Source organism: Dasypus novemcinctus, chromosome 11 (assembly GCF_030445035.2).
Source record: "Dasypus novemcinctus isolate mDasNov1 chromosome 11, mDasNov1.1.hap2, whole genome shotgun sequence".
Lineage (NCBI taxonomy): Eukaryota > Metazoa > Chordata > Mammalia > Cingulata > Dasypodidae > Dasypus > Dasypus novemcinctus.
Genome location: NC_080683.1, coordinates 90,568,562 through 90,586,695, shown reverse-complemented (window position 1 = coordinate 90,586,695; position 18,134 = coordinate 90,568,562).

Here is an 18,134-nt window from a genome sequence, read left to right as displayed (position 1 = left end):
TTAGTGCTATCAAGGCTGTGTTCTCAAGGCTTAAGCCAATTGAGCATCCATGCAGACTCAGGCTGACCCAGATGTCCCTACTCCTGCTCCCTTCTCACGTAATAAGTAGAAACGACCCTAGATTGTATATGTTGTTTTTTGCTGCCCTGTATACATTCTTCTTTTTTCTCTTAGTCTCGTTCTAATTATTCTTCATGCTAGATCATGCTGTTTGGATAGGCAGACCTTACTCTGGAGTGTCAGCTGTGGCCCTATGTTTCAAATCTCAGGCCATTCTGGGTAGAGGTAGTGATTGCTTCAGAGTGGCCATGTGATCCAGGGTGTCTAGTATGCCTGCTCTAGAACTTTTCCTGGCATAATTGGGAAAAGAGACCTCTCTCTGCTGGTTGCTAAGCTGGTGGGACATAAGCCTAAAACTATTGAAGCCAATCTACCACCAAAGGAAACCCTGATGTAAAACAAAGCCCATGTCAATCATAACTGGCAGGAAAGCTAACTGTATTAGTCAGGATTCTCCCAAAAAACAGAATCAATAGGATATATTTACTGATTATCTATCTATCTATCTATCTATCTATCTATCTATCTATCTATCTCTTCATCCATTCATCTATGTCATCATCATCTATCTATCTACATCTACATATTGAGATTTTTTATAGGAATTGGCTCATGCAACTGTGGAGTCTGAATTTTGTAAGGCAGGTCACAAGTTGGAAACTCTGAGGAAGATGAATTCCCCAGAAATTCAGCTGGCTGGCTGAAGTAGAGGCAGAAATTCTTTCTGTTTTCTGAAATCCTCAGTTCTGGCTTTTAAAACCTTCAACTGATTGGATGAAGAGACACAACTCATTGCTGAAGGCAATCAATTGATGGTTGTGCATGCAGTCAACCATAGACACAATCACCTGACTGTAGATGCAAATCCATACCTTCACAGTAACAATCAGGCTAGAACTGGCTTGACCAAACAACTGGACACATATCCTAGCCAAGCTGACATGTGGCACATGACATACCACACTAATGTCATTCTCACAGCATATGGGTCCAGCCATGAATTTTCCCTGGACTTCTGAGTTATGTGAACCATACATTGTTTCTTTTCCCCTTATGCCTCTTCCACCTGAGTCAAGTCCTATTTGATGATAAGAAGATTAATGAATATTACAGAGATATTCTAGCTGTATTCCAGAGATACCAAAGTGAATCAGGAATCAAATGAGTTCCTTTTTTATTTCAGGAAATAGATGCAGGGGCAGTGTCCGTAATGTATTTTGATCTTGTCTGTGACAGACATTGCTAATCAGTCAACATGGTAAGCTCTGAGCCCTGCATGGGGCCTCATCACTGCACTCCAGGTAGGCGGAGCAGCACTTAAAAAGACACCATCCTGGTTCTCATCTTTTCCTTATCAGAGAAAAGGGGCCACACCCTGGGCATGAGCAGGTCCCTCAGTTACCACCAGAGTGCCACTTGCTTGCTTTTAGTGGACTGACTATGAGGGACAGTTTTATTTCCAATCCACCAAATTCTGGACCTTCTATTTTCCCCCTACATTCTGCTTACAAAATGAAAATTCCTTCTTTAGCTTATCTTTTTCCTTTCTGTACCTTTATCAACATTCTTTCTGGAGATCTTCTTAGCAGATCCACATGTTCATTAGGTGCATTTTCTAGCTTCTCAGTTACTGTGGGTGAAAACATTGGTTTCATCACATCGGAACGCAGGCTGCTGTTTCTGGAGCCTTTAGTCATCTCTTCATCATTCTCCCCACTTCTGTCCATCGCCTAGTCCTAAAATTGATGCCACATTTCGAGTTTTTATTACTTCAGCATGCTACTTCCTGGTACCAATTTCAGTATCAGTTATCTTTTGCTGCTCAATAAACCTTCTCAACAACTTAAAAAAAATGAGCCCCCCGAGTGCCACTTGCTTGCTCTTAGTGGTCGATGCAGTTTCACAAAGGACACTGCAATCTTCCCCTTCCAAATCCTCCTCTGCTTCTATTCTGCCTCTCTGACTCCTGACATTTTACATAAGGGCTTCAACTCTCTGTCTTAACATCTGAACAGTTGTTCATAACATAGGCATAAAGCATTTTTATATTTCTGGCAGGAAATGAGGAAAAGGTCTTCTGGAGACTGTCCTTTGGGAAAAAGGTCTGGAGAAAATAGAAGTGTTGGCTTTTACTTTTCATTTTGTCATTTTCTGTAAGTTGTATTTTTAAAATAAGCTTAAATTGTGCAAGAATACCCAGAAATAGCAGCAATGTACAGCAGGGGAAACAGAGAGAGATTGAGAGGTAAAGAATTGTCTTGTTTGTCTGTTTTCTGTTTATTATTATTTATTTAAATAATGAAAATTCTCTAAAAATGATTGAAGTGATGAATATACAACTATGTGATTATACCAAATACCATTGACTGTACCCTTTGGATGAATTGTATGCTTTATTAATTAATATATATTAATAAAATTGATTTGATTTTAAAAAACAAATGTAAAAATTAGAGTATCATATGTTGAATTTTCGAACTTTATATATGAATTATTCTTATTTCAAAAATAGGTGGATACTCTGTTTTTTCATTTGCATATCTTTGTATTCAGCCTAACAAATGTCATAGCATCCACACATGTGTGTTATGCACCAGTTCATTCACTCTACTGAGCCCCTCTTGGTGCTGGGCTCTGTGCCGGCGCATAGGCACAGTCACAAGTCAGACAGTATCTGCCACCATGAAGCATTCATTCCAGTGTCCAGAGCTTTACTGAGAACTTCACCTGGATTTTCTCATTCTCTCTTTCTGACTTTAGTATTGTGATAACAGAGTGCTGGGAGGATGGTAGTCTATTTGAAATGAGGAAACTAGGAAACTAGATGTCGGTACACCAGTTGCCTTGCCCCAGTTCACACAGTTTCAAGTGGAAGAGGAGGCATCTGAGTGGAGGCAATCTGACTTAGGACCTGTCTATATCATCAGGCCACATAAATATCACCTAGTGTCTGGGACAAAGTGTCTGATTATTGGTTTTTTTAAGATTGATTTATTTATCCCCTCCCACCTGGTGGCTCCCTTGCCTGTCTGCTCATTGTAAGCTTGCTGTGCCTGCTCATCTTCTTTAGGCAGCACCAGGAACTGAATCTGGGACCTCGCATGTGGGAGGCTGATGCCCAACTGCTTGAGCCACCTTCACTCCCTGCTTGTTGTGTCTCCTCATTGCTTCAGTTTGCTGCATCAGTTTGTCTTCTTTAGGAGGCACTGGGAACCTGCGACGGTTTGCTCGGTCGGTAGAGGTGGGGTCTGGCTGCGGACGAGGGGTCGGTCCAGCTCTGGACGAGGGGTCGGTCCCGCTTGGGACGAGGGGTCGGTCCGGCAGCAGACGAGGGATCGGTCTCACAAGGGGTTGCGCGGTTTGGCTGACGGGGTCGCCCGGCGAAGCCGGCGACGAAGGGGTCGCCCGGAGAAGCCGGCGACGAAGGGGTCGCCCGGAGAAGCAGGCGACGAACTGGGGACAAGGGAGGCCAGGCCCATGTCGGGGGCTCTCAGGACTGGAGGGCACACGGCAGAAGAACTACCGTGGAGACAAGGTAAACACGCAAGTCCACTTTACTGAGGGAGAGGCAACAGTTTTATAGGGGCTGGGGAAGGCTGATTGGTCGAAGCCACGCCCTGTTCTGATTGGTTGCCGGCGAAAGGTCAGTGGGCGGTACTGGACGGGGGAGGGGTGGTGGTTAGGGATTGGCTGTCGCTGTTGCTGGGGGAAGGGGCAGGGTTTAGGGATTGGTGGCTGCTGTTGCTGGGGTGGAGGGCAGACTTGAGTTTCCCGCCCACGCCTGGCTATTGCTGCTGTCGGGGGAAGGGAAAAGGGCGGGCTGGATTTCTCCGCCCACGCCTGGCTGTTGCTGCTGTCGGGGGAGGGGAAAAGGGCAGACTGGAATTTTCTGCCCTGTGCCTGCGCAGGGAGAAGGAAGAAGAAGGGTGCCACCCCACAAGGCATCGGGTGGCGCCATCTGGGAGGAGGGGTGGCCGCGGAAGCATGGCTGCCGAGAAGGGGAGACCCGAGGGCACTCTGCGCCCATGCCGAGCTTCCTTCAGGGGTGGCGGTGGGCCCGACCAACCACCCTATTATGGGGGCAGCGGAATTAGGCCTACCGCGGCCGCTCCCCTGCCAGGCCAGCAAACCACACTTCAGCCCGAGGGGTGACCGCAGGAACCAAACCTGGGAACACCCATGTGGTAGGCGGGCACTCAATTGCTTGAGCCACATCAGCTTGCCTGATTATTGCCTGTTAATACATAAATATCCTTTGGAAAAGCATATTTTAGGATGTCATTCAATCATTTGAGTTTGGCCAAAGGATTTGAGAGTAGATTTTTCTAGAGCATAGAAAGTAAAGAGCAAGAGAGCTGGAATGAGAGCTGGGGTGACTGGAGGAGCAGGGAGACAGCCTCACCCAAGGGAATGGGGACGCCACTGACACTGGCGTAGCACATGTCTGGTGTCTGGTCCTGTGGCTGCTGGCACCTAACACCCAGTATCATGTAATCCTCACCACGACTCTAGCTGGTCCCAAAGCCTGTGGTCTTGCAGCTCTCCTCCAACTCCACCACAATATTGTCTGTCCTTCCTACAGGGCCCCAAAGTGACAATGTGAACTTTCAGAGGCATGAAATCCAGACAGTGGCACAGCAGACTCTTCCTTCTCTTTGGCTTTTGAAACTACAGTATTACTTGTTAGTGATGTTTCTGGGAATAAAGTCGTGGTGAGCCCAAATCTGGATTCATTCTGTTCCCAAAGACGGTAGCAAAGAATTCAGTCCATAGCCAGGAAAAGTAGTTCTTATCTAAAGAGGCTATTGGAGAACAGAGGAGCCCACCCATGGACCAAGACTTCCTTGACAAGGCCCTAGAAGCAGCAGAGAGCTCCCTCCCCTCCACAGTGTAATGGTGGTGTAAGTGTGTGTGTGTGAGAGAGAGAGACAGAGAGACAGAGAGAGAGAGAGCAGTGTGGGTTTCGGGGAAATTGTCCCCAGGGAGGTATTTGTTCCCTCTGGGTTGAGAGCTCTGCTGCCAAGCAATCTTTAGCCAGCAGCACGGGGAGCCAGACAACCTTAATTTAAGCAGTTGTTTTCTCCTGGCCCCAAATTAGCTGTAGAATAGTTCTTGTTCCACAATTATTTTTTAGTTACCAGGGAGAATGCCAGGCATATCCAGGTCATCCTTAAAAATCTAACTCTCTTTTATGGTTATTAGTTCAGGTAGGAGACCAAATGTGATTTCACTTAACTATTAATTCTATTAGAGAGGAATCCAATCCTCCAGCTACTATTTTCAAGTGGGTTCCTAAAGAAATTGGGGTTTTATGGGTTTTAGCAGGAAATACCCTGTCTTAGTTTGCCAAAGGGTTGCTGAGGCAAAGTACCAGAAATCTGTTGGCTTTTATAATAGGGATTTATTTGGAGTAAAAGCTTATACAGTTCCAAGGCCATGAAATGCCAAATTGAGGCATCAGCAGAAATACTTTCTCACCAAAGTCAGCTACTGTTGATCCTGGCGTTGTTTCTACGTGGTGAAGCAAGATGGCCGCAGATCTCTGTGGAGTTCTCTGCCTTCCCTTTCAGAATCTATCATCTCTTGGAGCTCAGCTGTGAGCAACCAGGCATAGGGCTTGTCTCTTTCTGGGTCTCAGCTCTTTGAGCTTCTCAGGGGCTTCTGTTTTCCTACAGTCCTCTCTCTCACATGGCAGAATTGAACATGGCAGCTGCATTTACCTGTGTCTATCTATCTATGTCTCCTCTTATATCAGACCCAAGCAAAAGAGTGGAGGCTTAACCTGAATCATGCCCCACTGACATAATCCAGTCAAATGGGTCTCGCATCCACTGGAATGGATTAGTTTAAAACATAATCTTTACTTTTTGGGATTCATAAAATTCAAACGGTCACATATCCTAACTTCAGCCTGAAGCACAAATTATAGCCCTGTATTAGTTATCTATTACTATGCAATCAATTACCCCCAAACTTAGAGGCTTAAAACAATAAACATTTATTGTCTCAAAACTTCTGAGTCAGGAGTTCCAGAGTGATTTCGCTGGGTGATTCTGGCTCCAACTCTCTCCAGGCTGCAATCAAAATATTGGCCAGGGTTGCAGTTACATTAAGGCTCAACTGGGGAAGGATTTGCTTCCAAGCTCACTCCTGTGGGCCTCCCAACAGTGCTGCTTTACGACATGGCAGCTGGCTTCCCCCAGAACAAGAGATCCAAGAGAGAACAAGGAGGGGTCCTGTTTTAGCTTCTTTGGCCTCTCAAGCAAGCACCATGCAGTGGTTCTACTTAAGCAACGGGAATTTATTTGCTCATAGTTTTGAAGTTAAGAGAAAGTCCAAGTCAAGGCTTTATCAAAACAGTGCTTTCTTCCTGAAGACTTGTGTTCTAGGGCTGGCTGCCAGTGATCCTTGGTCCTTAGCTTTTCTATCACATGTTAATACACATGGTGGCCTCTCCTGGTCTTTCCCTTCTTTTCCCAGTTCCGTTGATTAAAACTTCTGGCTGCTCCTTCTGTGTTTTTCTCTCTCTCTGAGTGAATCTCATTTCACTTATAAAGGACTCCAATAGGATTAAGACCATCCTGATTGAGGTGGGCCACACCTTAACTGAAGTAACTTCCTTAGGAAGTCTTATTTACAATAGGTTCACACCCACAGGAATGGATTAAGTATGAGAACATGTAATTGTGGGGGTACATATAGCTCCAAACCACCACAGGTTCCAAGACAGAAGTCACAGACATTCTGTAACCTCATTTTGGAAGTACCATTCCATTACTCCTGCCATATTCTATTCTTTAGACAAGTCAGGAAGTCCTGTCCACACTCAAAGGGAGGCATTGCACAAGTGTGTGACTACCAAGGGATTCCATTGGGAACCATCTTAGAGGCTGCCTACCACAAACCCTCCCAAGAAACCTGTCTGTGGATATTCTTGGTCACCAAATACAAAAAGACATGTATATTCATTTAATTAACAGTTGGTGAGATTGAAAGAATGCTGTTAGTAACTCTAAAGCAGAGATAACTTGGATTTGTACTAAATAGAAAAAACAATGATGAGAGGTACATTTGAAACACCCAAGTTCTGATAAATTGCTTCTGAGAACATTCAAAAGAAGAGAAAGACAACTGAACCTGTTCAATTAATTCAACATTTATTAAGACCTACGATGTGCAGAGCAGGCTCTACTCTGTCTGAAGTCATTGTCTGTTCTCCTTTTACACAAAAAGGGTGTCATCTGATTAGGAAGGCAAGCCACATGGAAAATTAAACAACGGCTTCAGTTTATATTAGTATGAAGTGTACTTGATAGTATGGAAAGATAATGCTCTAGAACCCTTTTATAGAAACCTTTTCTGTAAAAGTAAAAGCCACATAGGATATGTTTTAGGCTTGTAGGCCACATTTGGTCTCTGTTGCTTATTCTTCTTTTGTTGTGGAACCCTTTAAAAATATAAAAGCCATTCTTAGCTTGGTGACCACATAAAAACAGGCTATAGCTCCACTTTGCCTTGGGAACCATAGTTTGCCAATTCTTGCTCTAGAGAAGTACTTCTGAAACTATTCATGAAGGAGCAGGTTTTTTTTCCCCTCTGATCTATTGCCAACAGATCCTTTTGTAATAGCCAGTTAAAATCAATTACTAGAAAAATAAAAATAAATTAAAAAAAGAATAAATTTCAACCCTCTTTTTAAAAATTATTAAATTTAAAGCACACATTTTCTTGGTCAAATTGTTTCTAAATGCTTACTCTCAATATCTGTGATTTTCTCGTTGCAGGTCAGTGACAGTTTATGATCTGGAACTCTTCTACAGACTATTCTTCTGAGAAGCACTGCTCTAGGAGAACAGAGAGAAATTGCATGTGATGCCTTGCTTCAAAAGATCAGACTGAGCTGTGCCCCTAGGTCCTAGGACACTGCCAGTGGGGGCTCAGGTCTAAGAGTGGGCATGGCGTCTCTGTGCATGCATGGCACAGATATCCTGTAGGCGACATCCACATAGGACAGTGGCCAACGTGAAATGGCGAGTGCCTTAGTTTGCCAGGGTTACTCTGACAAATACCGCATACCAGTTGGCTTATGCAATGAGAATTTATCATCTCACAGTTTGGTAGGTTAGAAGTCCAAGATCATGACAGGCCATGCTTTCTCCTTGAGTCTGTAGCATTCTGGTGCTGGCTTGCTGCAATCCTTGGGGCTCCTTGGTTTGCAGCTCTGTCTCCCTCGCGTGATGATCTCCTTCATTCTCTGACTTGTTCTGATTTCTGGCTTCTTCTAACTGAATCCAAATGTCCTTTTCTTATAAGGACTCCAATTACGTGGATTAAGGCCCATCCTGATTCAATTTGCCTCATTTAAATAGCATCTTCGAAGACTCTACTCACAAATGAATCCACATCCTGGCTCACCTTAACATATTCAAAGATACTATTTACAAATGGGTTCACAGACACAAGAACTTGCAGTAAGATTTGGACGTGTTCTTTGTAGGTTACTTGATTCAATTTCCAACAGTGCGCTTTGTCTTAAATACATAAGAGAGGAATTTGAACTTAGCCCTGTGGCCAGCGAGGGGTCACTGTAGCTTTTTGAACAAGGAAGTTATTGACATGCTGAAGAGTGTTGCTTTAGGAATTTTAATCTAGGGCCAAGGAGAATAGGGTTACCATGCTGCTGGGATATCGCATTCTTGAGTAACGAGGTACACGGATGGAGAGGGAGGCCATATCATAGAGCTAAGGCATTCTGGAAAATTTTAAACGTTGGGATATCTTGAACAATTAAGATCAGTGAAGAAGACTTTGCAGTAACCCAGGCATAATGCAATGTTGATTAGGCAGGCAGGACTCTGTGCAATGTTGCTGAGTGCAGGCTTGGTGTAAATGTTCAGATGGCTCTGAAATGTGTTCAGTGAATGATTTTTTAGACTTGGAACATGGTTGATGATCTGGTCTTGGACTGGCTGGCACATGAGTAGTGATGTGTGTGTGTGTATATATATAAATATAGTGTTTTGAGGCTGATAATCATTTCTTCTAGGATGGGAATGACTGCCCTGCACAATCCCCTTTTGGAGCTTAGATCTACAATACAAATGCTAGACTTTGCTCATTTGATTAACAGATTGTCTCCTAAATTAATTAGAGCCTATAGGCCTTAAGATATGAACAAGATGATGTAATTTAGATATGATCCAGAAATTTAAACTGACAAACAAATGTTTGAAATATAAGATTATGGTTTATTTGTAGCAATACAATTAGAAATATGTACTTCTTTACTCATACTTGGGAACTGGCCCCTTACTTTTGGTAGGAATCTTGAAAAGGAGTGCCTCAGGACTCTCTTTTCAGGCATCTGGGAGTGACTGGAGGTGCACTGCAGCCCGTGTGGTATCTAGGACACCACTAGAGCCCATGGGCAGAATTGCTCTGACAAGGTTCCAACTCAGCTTCTCTGGGGATTCCCTCCCATCATAGGAAATTGCATCTTACTTGGAGTGGTGGGAGCCATTATACACTACTGTTTCCAGGATTGGGAATCTTCCATTCTTTTTCTTCTCCCAAGGGGTAGATGCGTGGATACTTTAAAGTCGGGTTATCTGTGTACTCTTGCTCAGTTTATATTCTCTGTATAACAGTCGATTAGTTTAGCACAATGGTTCTCAAAGTGTGGTCTCCAGACCAGCAGCATCAACATTACCTAGGAACTTGATAGAAATGCAGATTCCTGGGCCCCAAACTGGACCAACTGAATCCGAAACTCTGGGAATGGGAGACAGGAGTCTGTGTTTTAACTAGCCTTCCAGGTGATGCTAATGCACGTTAAAATTTGTGAATCCCTTGGCTAAGAGGAGAAATCTTGTTTTGAGTTCTATCTTTGAACCAGGAATTTAGTCTTAAAACCCAGGTTTAAGGAAGGTCAACCTCTGCATTTGTTGTGGCAGGAAGTGTGGACAATACAACCATCATCAAGGAACCAATTACAAGCAACATCAAAGAGATACTATGGATGGATAATTGGATGCAACAAGGAGGGAATTACCGGGAATTCCTGCTCAAAGCTGTTTGGGGGTATTTCCAATAGAATTTTGCACAACATACGGAATTTTCTGCACATTGAAAATGGAAGCGCATTTGATAAGCAATAGTGCTCTTCGTCATCAACAAACACAATCTGTGGCTCCCAAAGCTCGCAGCAGCCTGCTGGAGTTGGATTGCCCTGCCCGTCTACGGAAAGGAAGAGGAGTGTGGCGCCCGGGGAGCCGTGGCAGGAAGCCCCACGCACCGGAGCAGACTAGCTTTTGTTTCGGTTTACTGATATCACTCCCCCGTTCCTTTCCTGTGTCGTAGTGCCTTTGAGAACAGACTGTTTAAAATGATGTATTGGCAGAAATCAAATGCCGGGAGAAAAAAAAACATCTCGCCTATTTCTTCAAAAAATGTCATTGAGTCAGATTTTCCCAGGACCTAAGCTATTCTTTGGCTACAAATGTACCTCTGGAAGTGGCACAGCAGGGTCTCTGGGCGCAGGAAGTAACCAGCTGGATGTACTTCATACAACAAACAGATTTCAACTGGGTTTGAAAATCATACTTTTGTCAATCTAATTACATTTTAAACTCATCAGAGAAACTGCCATCTAAAAGGAATTTCCTGGCAGTTCTTTTGCCAAGAATTGAATTATTTCATTATTTGTTTCTTACCAAAAAGAATTTTTTTTCCACATGGAATAAAACTCCAGTTAAACAGAATTTTCAAGGAACTGGGAGATTCTTTTTATTTACTTTGCTCTCTCTTTCTTTCTTTTGATTGACAAAGGCTTAACTAAAAACAAAAACAAAAAAATCTTGTTTTCAACTTGTGTTAAAAATCTTCCCAAAATATTTAAAAATGACTTTTTTTGGTGGGCAATGGATGTAATCAAAATTTTCTAGGGGATTAAGGATCTTGCATCACACTTGTATCAGCTGGGTAGTGATAGATGTAAACGATTAGATTGAATTTGTGCTGACCCTAAAGGAATACACTAAAAATTAGTTCCTGATTCCAAGTTTTATTTTATTTCTTTTCTCCATTTGGTGGTTTTGTTTTGTTTCTGTTGTTGTTGTTCATCTGGTGCTTTATTTAAACACTCAGTAGAGAATCATACTGACTTGCTTAGAAACTTGCTTTTGCTTTTTGAAGTTTAACAGGTTTACCTAATGAGAGTGTATCTATGTTTAGGAAACCCAATGAATGGGAAACAAACGGACTTAAAACATCTTAGGATTTAGCATACATTCATTCTCATAAGGCGCAAAAAAGTTCTACCAGCCAGGTGGCCTTTGTTTTAACATTTTGTTGTGGTTGTTAAGATTACATGAGAAGTGGCTCATAAGCAGGAGCTCTTCCAATACATGACTCCTGTCAGCCTCTACAGGGCAATGGCATGGAAGGAGAGGCCAAGTTCACCTACACTGGAGTCCATTTAAATTCAGCAAAGTTTATTTTACACTTAATACGACCGCTAGTCCCTTATTCTTAGTGCCACCTGAGATACAAAGATAAAAGATAGCCTTAGCCCCCAGAGAGCTTACCATCTAGGAGGGTGAACTCTCTGGGTTACCTGGGGAGGGGTGTGGGGAGGGCCTGCAAGTAAGTGCAGTGTGGCCTGCCGTACGTGGTAATCCTCCAGCCTGCTCATGTGCTGAAGGGCGTCAGTGCCACTGAGGAGCGCTGTGGGATGCACACGCAATGTATTTTATTTCACCCCACAGCTAGAAGTGCTCTTACAAACAGAAAGCATTGCTACATTTCCCATATGTATGTGTACTGTAAAGTCACGACTGTGAACACCCAGGCCCACAGAGATAACTTCAAGCTGGTGAGCTAAACAGAATTGACTGTTTCCCCATTTTCTGTTAATATGCTACTTGTTAACTCATCTTGTCATCTGCTAGCACTTGTCACTAGATGTGCAGTAACAGGTGCCACAAGTTTAAAGAAAATGAAGACTTGAGAAAATTTTACCCATTAACTAACTTTAAAAATGCGATTTGAGAAATGATGAATCCTCTATTTCTGTCACGCTCAGGGAACCCCAGGGTTCTGTTGGAAGGGTATGGAAACTTCTGGAGAGGGAGTGGGCCTTGATATCCTGGATGGCTTCCTGCTATTCCCAGGGCCCCTGGCTCCGGAAGCCACTCCAGGAAGCATCGGCTCTGCTGCTGGGAGACGAGAAGGGATAGTCACTCCAGGACAGAGAATCTGCCTTGTTCACCTTTGTGCCTTCCTTAGGGGCTACCGTTGTCTCAGAAAGTAGCTGCTCAATAAACAAACTGTTGCATGGTGCCCCAAGCTAGAATTTGGAACAGATATCCCTATAAAAACAAACTTATAATGATGATTATTTTAAATGAAATAGTATTAAAATATTCAAGTACAAATGGGTTAAGTTGGTTTTCTGAACTGATCTTAGAAACTCTCCCCTTATTTGTGGAATTATTTATATGGAGTGGTGCATTCTTAACTTTTATGAATTCATTAACAAATATTTATTGCATGGCTTTCATGTGCCAGGCACTTACCGACACTCTGGGTGTCAGTTTCCTTTTCTGTTAAATGGGGTACAAAAAGAGCTACAAAGATTAAATGAGTTATAATTTCTAAAGTGCTTTGAAGAGTTCCTGACCAAAGGAAGTGCTTAATAAATATCAGCTATTCATATTCTTAGTATTCTTTTAGAGCAATATACAGAGTCCCTCTCCACATGGAGATTCAAACTTTCTAGAACAGAATATCTTGGTGGCTGGGGCCTATCTGATTGGAGTTTTTGTTTTTTTTTTTCGTCTTCATTTTTTTAATGTTACATTCACAAAATTGAGGTCCCCATATACCCCCCCAACCCCCTCACGCCACTCCTCCCCCCATAACAACAACCTCCTCCATCATCATGAGACATTCATTGCATTTGGTGAATGGAGTTTCTTGATGTTGCGGCATTTAAGGGACCAGCTGCCCGTCTACAGTTGGGGCTGGGCTAGCTCTTGAGCAGTTGGTATTTGTCTGTGTGGTTTGTCTGGTAAGCAGAGCCTTGTCCCCTGAGACTGTCTGATGGCAGGGAAGGGAAGTGGTAGAGACCTGCCACTGCCTCTGGAAACTCTAACCAGCGGCCTTGCCTCATGGGAGCTTGCAACTCTACCCCCTACATGTTTACTTTCCATGCAGGGGCAAAGGCTGGGGCCCACAGGTGTGAGGGCTGCAGACTTGCTTGCCTCTTGCCAGAAGCTCCTCGCTTTATGGATGTGTGGGTCCCTCCCTGGCAGGGTGAATCTGGTAAAGCAAAGTTTGATGTAAAGACTTTGGGGCCTGACTGGGAAGAAAAAGGCAAGAGGAAAAAGTTTGATTTCTTCACTTTTCGAAATATGTCAAAGTCATACACACAGTTAGTTTCCTCAGTTATGAAGTTCCAGAATTGTTTTTGTTCATTCCAATGTAAACACACTAGCTTCTGAAGCTGTCAAAGATTTGGGATGGAATTTTCACCTGATTCCTGCAATGTAAGCTTTGCCTAGCTCAAATTAGTCCCAAGGGAGTTGAAGGATGAAAGAACTACACTTTCATGGTGTTGAAAATCTTGGTAAAAGAAGCGTATTAATACCAAGGTATACAGCTCTGACACGTGTAAGACAAAGTATGACCAGAGTAAGGAGGAAGTGTCCTTTGCAGGACAGATTAGGGGACAGTCTTCCACAACTGAGATTCATTTCACCGCTTAGAGGCTACTCTTGTCTCTTTTCATTTGTCCTTCAAAATGAGCACCTTAGGTTTCAGCGACCTCTGTTTGTTTTGCTTGGGGTCTCCCTCTCTGTCTTATCTTGTGGTAGAATAATTTCCCGTCCATTCTACACCTCGACATGTTTTCACTCTTATCTGGTTTACATGTTACTTAGCCCTCATAGGAACAAACGAATACAAAATCATTTAAACAGTAGTTTATTGATTCTGTTTTCAATCTTGGTAGTGTTTGCAGGAATTCATTTTGTCAAATTTTTAAACTTTCAGCTTAAAACTTGGGCCAGGAATTACAAATAGGAAGCATATTTATTTTGCTCTTTTTCTTCAATTAAAGTTTCTTAAAAAGTTAACTGTCAAGGGGAAAACTTAAGAGACTATCTATATATCAATATTTATCATGGGGAATACTGGGTATATTAGCCAAAGGGGTGCTGATGCAAAGTACCAGGAATCTGTTGACTTATAATATAAAGAGTATTTATTTGGGGTTAAAAGCTTACAGTTACAAGGTCCTGAAGAACCCAGCTCAAGGCTGCTTTCTCACCAGAGTCAGCTGCCACATATTAAGCAAGATAGCAGGCGATCTCTACCTGGTCTCTCTTTCTTCTTTCCCCTACGGCCCTGCGGGTCCAGCTTCTTCTGCTCTCAGCTGTAGGCTGGCATTGGGCTCGTCTCTCAGGGCTTCTTATAACAGTTTGGCATAGGCTCATTTCTTTCCAGGCTTTCTCAGCTTCCCAGCTGCAAACTATCAGGGAAATGGCTCATCTCTTTCCAGGGCTTTAGCTGTTTGAGGCTTCTCCTTTCTGTCACAAGGCAGGACCAAAACGACCAAGTTCTTTCCTCTTCTGTATGTCTTCTTGAGTGGGTGTCTATTTATATCAGCCCACCAATGGGGTGGGGACTCAACCCCGACTTACACCCTACTAAAGTGGTCAAATCAGAGCCTTAACATAATTTAATCAAAGACATCTCAGCTGAGTCTAATACGACCAAAGGGTATGACACCCAGAGGAACAGAACAGTTTGCAAACATAATCTTTCTCTTTTTTGGAGATTCACGAAAATAATCTCAAACTGCTACACTGGGTATCTTGAAAACTACTAAATCTTGCTTTAGAATCAAATTTAAATATTGACCTTACGCTTACTTGATTCTGCAGTTAAAGATGGGACATAAGCAGAGAGATGTGTCATTGTCAACAACCAAAGGACTAGATATTGGTGTAATTATTTTTAGTAGTGGTGGGAGTGGCTGCGAAAAAAGCATGGGGGTAGACTAATGATAAATTTTTCTTCTTATTATTTTTCTTATTATATTTTTAAAACCTGGTCATCAATATAGTGATCCTTCAGATTGAATAAAGCACAATACTTGGGTTTGCATATAGGAAATGTAGGGGGGGAAAATATTTAACTGCTGTGATAATGTCTTCTGTATTAATTTTGTTCAGTGTCTGGAAAGACTAGAACTACAGTACAACCTTGATACCTCTTATATCAATAGAGTATTCAGAAGGCTTAGCAAGCAAGGGTCTCAGGAGAAAGAGAAGTAGGTACATGAGACATGCTTCAGTGAAATCTCACTGTTGTGGCTCGACCCACCATTTAATGGGTAATACCAACTATGTAATGGTGTCCTCCAGAAAGTGGTCTTTGGGCATATTTGGGAAGTATTTGAACTCTGGGACCCACTCAACCAAGCAGATTATGGAAGAAATACAGCTGCCACTAAAGATTGGTGACCTTCATTAGATGAAGAAAACTCTACCTGCCTTATGATAAAAAGATTGAGAAAGAGATTGAAAGGCCACATTGTGCAATCACTGTTAACTTAGAGACTGCCATGTGATACCAGGAAAGTTGCTTAACCTCTCTGGCTTCATCTTCTTCACTGTACCATAGGGATATGTACACATGATTTCTCTTAAGAAGCAATAAACATGTAAAGGATTCAGCTCAGTACCTGGCACATAACTATTGGCAGTATCCTTTTGAGTTTACTGATATTTTGAGAATAAGAACATAAATGAAAAAGAATATTTAATAGCAGGGAAGAAAATAAGTACATTTGCTCTTTCAAGGAGGTAAAACCGAGATGGCTAGCATCATATTTGGAATCCACTTAGGACTTTGATTGCTATTCTAAAAGGAAAATGCCTATGTTAGTTTTACTTTCTCAAAGGATACACCAAAGTCATTTTATTTTTCAAGAGTCTAAGGAAATGAGGAAATTAGAAAGGAAAGAGCATATGAGTATGAATAGATTATAAAACAAGTAGCAATCACGAGTGTGGGAATGCATTTACCTTTTTAGCCCCTGGGTGGATGAAGATTTTATGAATACAAAGTAGAAAACTCAATGTCATTACTATTTAATTTTTTGTTATAAAGAAACATTCTTATAATTAAGCCAAAGCTTTTCAATGATATGAGACTCCTCTCTGTTTTAAAAAAGAGAATTAGCTAGATGGCTAATTATGCTATGTTATTTACTATATTTTACTTATTTTATTTTATTTTACTTTATTTACTTTAATTATTTTATTCCTAGCATTTGCAAAGTACTTTAAACATTTTTTGAGACACTTTTATGCTCTTAATAAACTGATCCCCATGATAATCTTGCAAGATAGTAGAGTAGCTTTGGTCCTACTTTTTTACATTCTATAAATAAGAAACTGAAGCAAAGGAGGTTGAATGACCCAGCTATGGGAGCTGCGGTTGGCATTCAATAATCCTTATGTTTAGAACTGAATTTTGTTTAGATATTTACCCTTTAAAAAACAGAGTTTAGTTTGATCTACTTAACAATCTTGGAAAGGAGGCAGAATTTTTTTTTTTTTTTTAATCTCCATTTTACTCTTTAATCTCAATCCCTGGCTCTTCCCACCAAATCATACTGCCTCATTATCAGGTATAGATCATTTTTGGAAAATTATGTCTTAATCTTTAATCTGATTATATGGCACCTGTGCACTTTGGAGTACAGATGTGACTGAAGTGGTTGAGTGCCTGCTTCCCACATGGGAGGTCCTGGGTTCAATCCCTGGTACCTCAAAAAAAAAAAAAATTCTTACTATCAAATAGAAGCCAAATTCCTCTAAAGTTTCAAATTTACTTACTAGTTGGATATATATCCAAATGCAGGATTATAAAATCCAATCCTGCATTTGAGTGAAGGCTGAAAACTTCAGTCATTCAGATATTTGGAAACACTAACTGATTGATATTTATTTATGTTAATTTTTCATTTATGTATGGTTTCATGTAGATATGATTGAATGGGAAAAGTGTGTGAAACATATCTGAGTGCTATCAATATGTGTGTTGGTTGTGGATGTTCTCAAATCTTTGAATTCCTTTTGAGGAAACTTTCTTTCATTCTTCTGAGTCAGGGCATTCTTGGAACCTGGTGGAGGGGAAATATCTGTTTTTCACCATCTGCCAGTTCCTAGTGTGGTCCCAGCCAAGACGACTATCCCTTGTTTCTCCAGAGGACACATCTACAAGGTCTGCTGAAAACTATAGGAGGAGAAAAGAAGCAACATGAAGGCAGCTGCCTTCTTGCTCATGGCAGGCCGAAGAAAATAACCCTGTGAATAAATTTGAGATATCATTCAGAAATAAAGGTTAATAACTTTCTATTTTTATAATACTTTGGAAATGTACCCCACCCCACCATCTGTATCCAGTTGAGTCCTTTTATATGACAGGAATTAAATGTTTAGAAGCTGGAATGTTTAAAAAAGTTTTTGGAGGAAAGCGTATTTGGCTCAACTGATAGATCATCCGCCTACCACATGGGAGGTCCAGGTTTTAAACCCTGGGTCTCCTGACCCATGTGGTGAGCTGGCCCATGTTCAGTGCTGATGCGCACAAGGAGTACCGTGCCACGCAGGGGTGTCCTCCCATGTAGGCGAGCCCCACGCACAAGGACTATGCCCTACAAGGAGAGCCGCCCTGCGCAAAAAATGCACAGCCTGCCCAGGAGTGGCACTGCACACTTGGAGAGCTATTGCAGCAAGATGACACAACAAAAAGAAACACAGATTCTCAGTGCCACTGACAAGAAGGCAAGCAGACACAGAAGAATACACAGTGAATGGACACAGAGAGCAGATAATGGTGGGGGGTGGGAGGAGGAAGGAGAGAGAAATAAAAAATAAATCTTAAAAAAAAAAATAGAGTTTTTGAAATCCTTCCTTGTGGCTTCTCTGATTCAAGGTAAAAATAAGAAAACAGTTCCCTCTCCAGCCCTTGGTGACTTCTGACTTCTTTGGTTTGTGAAC